The sequence below is a fragment of the Myripristis murdjan genome, chromosome 13, assembly GCF_902150065.1.
Source record: "Myripristis murdjan chromosome 13, fMyrMur1.1, whole genome shotgun sequence".
Classification (NCBI taxonomy): domain Eukaryota; kingdom Metazoa; phylum Chordata; class Actinopteri; order Holocentriformes; family Holocentridae; genus Myripristis; species Myripristis murdjan.
Window position 1 is genome coordinate 39,756,249 of NC_043992.1, and position 7,750 is coordinate 39,763,998.

The following is a 7,750-nucleotide window of genomic DNA, read 5'->3' on the forward strand; positions in this document are numbered from 1 at the left end:
ACCTTGACACAAACACAGCGGCTGATTGATGACAACAAGCTTTCCATGACAGGATGTCTCATCACTTTCTGTTTTACTGATTTTCTGATCATTCTTTTGCTAATTTTTCAGAGTTTGTGTCATTTTAAGTAGTTTTGCTTTCAAACTCAAAGGTTTCAAAACATTTGTATTGTATAGTAGGTGATAGCAGAGTGAAATATAATATAGCATGAAATAACTGGTGTTTTGCTCTCTTGGTGGATCAGCAGCAAAATAAATGAACTCAAGTCAACTTTCTCCAAGCTGTCAGACTGGTTCTGTAACTTGGTGCATATTTCATCGATGAGGTGTTGAGATTACAGCTCACCTGATGCAGACTTTGGTCAGCAGTAAAACACACAGGTAAAACATTTCAGACAAAGATGATTTTGTCCTCAGTCAACATTAAATATCATGACATGATGAATATTTAGATGCTGAAACACGTTAACCCCGTTTTGAAAGCCTTTCCACATGTGCTGGTCCCAGTGTGCTCTCCAGTCCTCCAGCTCTGAAACACAATGTAGGAGCCTGTTCATCAAACATCTCTAATGATCCCTGGTCGGCTCTTTACCTGCTGAGTCACATCCACATCAAATCCAAGAGACTTTCAGCTTCACCTGGAGAGGAAACCCAGAGAGAGAAGACGCTGCTGCTTCTGCTGCCACACTGCTGACTGTGTGTGTGTGTGTGTGTGTGTGTGTGTGTGTGTGTGTGTGTGTGTGTGTGTGTGTGTGTGTGGACAGAAACGTCCTTAATCCGGTTGAGGTTGAAAGTGAAAGTAGAAAAGCCGTTTTCATGCAGGAAGACACGTCAGGCTGATCCCGCAGCTGCGAGGCAGGATCACAGCCTCCATGCAGAACGCAGAAGTGGCAGGAAACACAGCGAGTTCACCACTGAAGTTAAATGGGGAACAAACTGATTTGTGTAAAACGAAGCTGAACATCAAACGGCACTGCGTAGGAATCAGGGCTTAGATACTCTTATTTTGAAGAGGCTACAGAGTACGAGGTGTGTGCTTTTATTTTGAAGACGCTACAGCGTAGCATACGCCAGTCTCAGGAAGTGCAGCCAAATGGAGACAGCCCCCTGCTGGCCAGATGTTAGAACTACAAGCCATAACCTGAAGGGGATTCTTCATCAGTTCAGCTGCGCCCTTTCATGGAATGGAATTCTCTATTGAACTGAACAGCAGCAGCGCCCTCTGCTGACAGAAAGGCAGCACTGCAGAAAAAACACATTGATAATAGTTCACCATGAGATTAAATTAACATAACTGTGTGATTCTTATTAATGTCAACATTTACTTGACATCCATGTTGGTGTGGTCTGAGGTCACAGGTGTCAGTCAGGTGTGGTAAAGTATGGCAGCTGCCACTCATTGGAATCAGGTTTAGACTCACAATCTGCTCACATTCAGGCTTATGTTTCTAAGAGAAGAAATTAGACCCCTGATTGGTCCACATTTTTCCTGTTAGTGAACATCAGTGTCAGTGAGTGAACTTGCTCGGTCCTCCATGATTTTCCACCGTGTGCTATTGAGGAAATTTCCCAGCTGCTTTAGATAAGAGCCAACATCCTGCAGAACGAAAGGTGTCTGTGACTGTAGGTGTTTTGTTTCCAGTAACGAATGAATTCAAACATGATATTAAAGACTGAACACAGCCTGTGTGGCTGGGCCTTGATGCTTTGCAGCTACAATGAATTTGATTATTTTGTGCCATATTTGCTTTTTGTTTTGAACAGCCCATTGGTTACCTACTAGAGATTGGCATGTTATGTCAATGCCATATTATTTTTTCCACCCTATTTCCTACTGCTTATCCGGGACCGGCTCATGGTGGCAGCAGGTTGAGGAGGTCAGCCCACATGATGCTTTCCATGGCCACATCCACCAGCTCTTCCTGGGGGTCCCAAGGCGTTCCCAGGCCAGATACATAGTCCTGGGTCTGTCCCGGGGCCTGAGGTCAGATTCAAACCCAGGACACTGCGATCAGGACTCAGCATTAGCACATGGTACACGCTCCTATCCGGTGAGCTACCAGGGCGCCCAGTTTCCTGTGAAATTTAAACAAAAGACTAATGATAATTAGCCCTCCACTCTCTGTCCATGCTGCTGAAATATGAGCCAAAACAGATGCAATGAAAGGCATTTGCTCTGCTCTGTCTTAGTCACATCACATGCAAACAGTCAGAATTATGAATGTGACAGAGAGCTGTATGTCTGTAAAAACAGTTTTCAGTAGAACAGCAGCTCCTTCTGTTGTGGCTGCTCAAAGACTGAATCAGGCAGCAAAAACCTTAAAACATCAATGAACAGCCAGTCACTGAATGAACTGCTCCATTCACTGAATCCAACCCGCCGAGATTTGGGACAGAACTACCTTTAATTCTTTTTGGACAAAAAAAGAGCAGGAAAAGAGACTTGGCTTTTAAATGTAATTTTAGGTGAATTCACTTTTTCTAATCCCATCATTATCATCATCATCCCATCATTTCAGTGATGTCTTGCAGGCTCGGACTGGCAGTCTGTCAACTCTGACAAACGCCAATGCACTGAAAAAATATGGGGCAAAAAACTGTGGGGAGAAAATTTGGACGTGATGGCCACGGTCCACTTGATGCTGGAACGGTCCATCTGATCGGGGGTTACACGGTCCCAGTTGGTGAAGGAAGGTGAAGGAAGGACTGCCCTCATCCTCCCCCCACTTCCTCATGTGGATGCATCCATCCATGTAATGCCAGAGGTCAATCAGGAAATAATCAAATCAAGAGAGAGAGAAAGAGTGGAATCTAAAAGTTGTAAGTTCAAATCAAAAATAAAGCTAACCTCAAAAAAACGAAAAGGTGGAGGCTGATCCTGCACATTTATTCAAAATCACAGATGCTGTTAGCATGGCCAGCGGCAGCAACTATCCACCGCCAAATGAAGAGGAGGAGGACAGAGGGGATTAGGGTTAATTAGTTGTTAGAACATAAAAAATACATGTGTAAAGAAAGTGTTTCAGTGCAAAAATGACACCAAATGTTCATGGCTTACATACAGAGAAAAAACACACACACTGTGTTTTATTCAGTATGTCTCGCTTTTACCACAGAATCCTTTCACAGTTGGAATGAATGACATCCAGCAGAGAACTAAACAACATGAGAAAAGTCACAACATAAATGCACAGACACATATCTGCCAGCAGAGGGGACATCGAGTGCCTGTTGAATGACAATCAGATGTCTGTCATGAAAGAACAGGTACGACAGAGGCAACAGGTGATGCAGCGGCTCACTGACGTTCAGTCACTGGCGAGCGTAGACTGAGTTACCGAGGAGGAGGGAAATCAGAAGCTGCGTATAGTCTGGACGATGCTGCAGTAGACCACAGACCACCTTTTAGGAGCTTGTTCTTTTACTCAGCACATTTTACACATGTTTGCAAAAGCATGTAAATTAATTCATGCACTGAAAACAGGAAGAAGCTGCACGAGTCAGGCACAGCCAAGGGTGGAGGGTCGCACGTCACTCTCCACTCCAAAACAACAGCTCAGCTCAGGAATGGAGATTATTGGACGTTTCATCAAAGAAAACATTGCTAATGAAGTCAAACAAGCTGAAATGTTTTCCATTCAGAGAAACCCTGTCCAAGATATCTGGTGCAAAGACCAGTGCTCCATAATAACCAGGTATGAGACGCATGAACTTAACCAGAGGCTGCTTGCAGTAGTAAACTGCCAGACATCCTCTGGTCAGGATTTTGCAGATCTGCCTAAGCAAGTACTCAGCTAAATGCAGCTGACATCACTGAATGTGCAGGCAGCAAACATGCAAGGGGAGTACCGAGGGTTTTTGGTTCTCTTGTCAGCCCATGTCCCGGGGCATGTGCACGTCTGGTTCTGCGCACACGTTTTAAATCTGGAGCTTGCCGATACCACAGGTGTGGTCATTGACAGTGTGTCCCTTTTCTCTGTGTTAAATGACATTGCTGTATTCCTATCAGAGAATGGGTGTTTGGGAAGAAATTGCCCACGATACTCATCACAGGTGCCAGTCACTCATCGGTAGAGGTGGCAAAAGTACTGACATTCTGTACTTAAGTAGAAGTAAAGATACTTGTGTGAGAAAAGACTCTGGTAAAAGTAGAAGTACCAATTCAACTTCTTTACTCAAGTAAAAGTAAGAAAGTACAGGCTCTGAAATGTACTTAAGTACAAAAGTAAAAAGTAAAAATGATTTTTTTTTTTTTTTTTTACCATTAATGACACATATACCTTTTTGATAACTTTTTGACGAAAAAAAAGTTCAGGGCACACAAAACAGGAACATTTCCTCTTTTATTAACAACCTGCAAAGTGCTGGTAGTTTTGCTGCAAGCCCAGTTTCACACAATAATCAAGACTGAACTGCCCAGAGGTCTTGAATGAGTACCTTGATAACAGCTTTGGTACTCTCAATACTTAATATACTTTACGTATATGACTTTTAACAGATTTTTTCTTGCTTCTCCGACTCTGTTTTGTTGTCGGCTAACGTTATCTTCCCTGGCAACTGTCTTCCTCCATGGCTCCAGATTTCTCTTTATGGTTTTCTTTTTCTTAACTGCTCTCACGCCCCGCGCCCTCTCTCCCTTTCCCTCTCTGTGCAGGGTTTCCTCCAGGATTTTTGGAAACTGTGGGGGAGGGCTTCAGCATTAATGTTAATAATTTTTACCACGGATCTTTTGTAGCACAGAGGAGATATGCTGCTCAAACACTCAGTATGTAGTGTCAGTGTATGTTTATGAGTTGTAGAACATAATAAATTATCTTGAAGGAGTAGATGTTGACTCTAATAATTTAAAAATATGTTAAATTATTATTTGTTTTAAAAATGTAAATTACTTATCAAACAGACCTAACAATTCAACTACCAATGAATGAGCAGTAGTATGCATGTGATAACATAGAATGAAAAATAAGCCGAAGTGATACCTCTTCTCTGAATAGACAAGCTAAGCCAGTGTGCTGCTCTTAGCCAGTGAAAATACAGCGGAGTGGCAACTCTTCGCTTCGTTACACAATCTATGTCAGTGCGCTGCTGTAGCTGGAGAGTTTCTCTGCCTTTTGTTCTCGTACGGTGCCGGTGCAGTTGTTGTTTTTCTTGGTGGTAACGAGCCCGCCCGCCCCACCAAAAAGAGAGAGAGAGGGAGAGAGAAGTAACGAGCCTGTTTTGACAATGTAAGGAGTAGAAAGTACAGATATTTGTGTTCAAATGTAGGGAGTAAAAGTAAAAAGTCGGCAGAAAATTAAATACTCAAGTAAAGTACAGATACCTGAAAAATCTACTTAAGTACGGTAACAAAGTATTTGTACTTCGTTACTTCCCACCTCTGCTCATCGGAGAGACATGGTGGGTGAAAGATGTTTGGATCTTTTGGTTCCCTGGACAAAAGTCTTGAAGTGAGCTTGAAGTGACACTCACAGCCATCACTGAAAATGAAAACATGAAACCATCTGTGCACGTGAAGGCAAAAGCCAACATGGAGGCCTTGACCTCTGATGTCTGCTCTGTCTAAACATCTCCAAACAGCTGGAATGAATCTGACAGCTCATCGTCCCGCCGCTGGCACACAGGAGAACCTCAGGGAATACGCCATGGATTCTGAAACTGTCCAGAGGTGAGCGGACAACTTTGTTGGGCAAACGTCAAACTGCAAAATGAGGCTCAAGCTGCACTGCCTTGTCAAAGATCCAGGAAGAAGAAGAGGCTACGTGCTGAGTTTGGAGAGGATGAGAGTACAGCTGGTGCAACCACCCAATACAAAATGAAGGTTCACAGTGTAACCCTGAGGGCGCTGGCCCACCGTTTGAAAACTGTGTTCAGGTTTTTGTCTCCTTGACCCTCAAACGTTTGCTGAATCACCAAGCGCTGCAAAGCCTGGCCCGGGACACACTGAAGGTAAATTAAAGTTAAATTACAGTGACATTAATAATTTCATTTAACTCTCTCTCTTTTTTCTTTTAAGGGTTAAAAAAGGTGCCAACTGAAACCAAAAACAGTTCCTCACAGTGGAGCTTTAAGTGAACCGTTGCAGATTCCTCCTGGTGGAGCCGCTCGGTTCAGAGCAGAACCGTTCTCAGTTTTTTGTCCCAAACAAGGATCCATCCATGAAATGGGTGGTTCTTCAGTAGCTCATGGTTCTACATGGAACTGCCATTTTAGAACTATTATTTTTCTGTGTGTGGATGTAACAGATAGAATAGCATGTCCATATTATACATATACATATACACATATAAACATACATACATATACATATACAAGTAGTCATTGCCAAAGGCTGTAGGAGCTGCAGCTTTTAAATCACAATAGAAAAATGTAACTGTCATGCTTCCTTTGTTTTATTCTTCTATTCTGTTCTTGTACATGTTTTCCTGCTTTTTGTTCTCCTTTGTTTTACATTTTTGTCTTCCTTTGTTTCTACATATTTTACTGTGTCTATATCTTAATTTGTTTTACCTCCTTTTAAATATCTTTTGTTTTCTGCTGCCTCTGCTTTTTTTTTTTTTTTTTTTTTCATTTGATTGCCTGGTTTTATAACGGAAGATTTGCACTTGTATTAAATTGCCTGGCTTTATTTTATTCTCTTGTTTTTCTTCACTTTATTGTAAAGCACTTTGAGCTGAACCCCCGTATGAAAGGTAATGTATCGATAAAGTATATTTATTGTTATTATTATTATTGTTATTGGTGTTGTAGTAGTGTAAAATAATAATGTTGCATATACACATGCGATCTAGACTTGAATGTATAGACACACAACTTATAGAATGGGCCTCATAGATATTCATGGAGACTTGCATCTATAGATATAAAGCATATAGACAGAACCACATTTCTAGAGAAATAGCCTAGAGCCTAAGACAGGCTGTTTTCACACCAGATCGAGTGTGTGTGTGTGTGTGTGTGTGTGTGTGTGTGTGATCTGCTGTTGTACAGGGTAGGACTGCTGATAAAGTTTGAGCAGTGAGTCAGGGGCAGGTTGGGAAATGCCGCGGATGATGTCGCAACTGGTATGTGTGTGTGTGTGTGTGTGTGTGTGTGTGTGTGTGTGTGTGTGTGTGTGTGTGTACTTCCTTCAGCCTCACTTCGCTCCCTGCGCCTTTTCCGCGCTTTTCGGGCAGACAGGCGCTCAGTTCGGCTCTGCCTGGACGGGGACGCGCAGGAGGACCGCGGGCGGCCGGGTTCCCCGTCACTCCAGCAGCCGGACCTGTGAGCCGAGCCGCTGCCAGCCGCTCTGGATCCCCGCGCACGCTATCCGCGGCCGTCCGGGCCTTAATCAGAGGGTGATTAATAATCCGTTTTGCTCCGCCCGGTTCGGCTGCTCAGTTTGGATGAGTTCCCAGGTGCGCGCAGCGGCGGTGCCGCTACTTCTGGAGATTTACTGTCGAGACTCGTGAATGGTCCCGTTAATCACCCCCCCCCCCCCCCCCCCCCCCCCCCCCCCCTCCTCCCGCTGCTCCCGGTGCGGCGGGGCTCTATCAAGGTTAGCCCATCTGAGTCAGCACACACACACACACACACACACACACACACACACACACACAGCAAGCCTGGGAAACCCTCGGTCCTGCCTCGCCTCGCACGCCTGCCGGGACACCCCACCCCGTCCTGCCCCGCTCTCCACCGGGAGTCTCGGTCTATAAACTCCGACTGGTTCATCCCGAGCGGACCGACCCGAGCTGCTGTCAGTGTAAGTGAA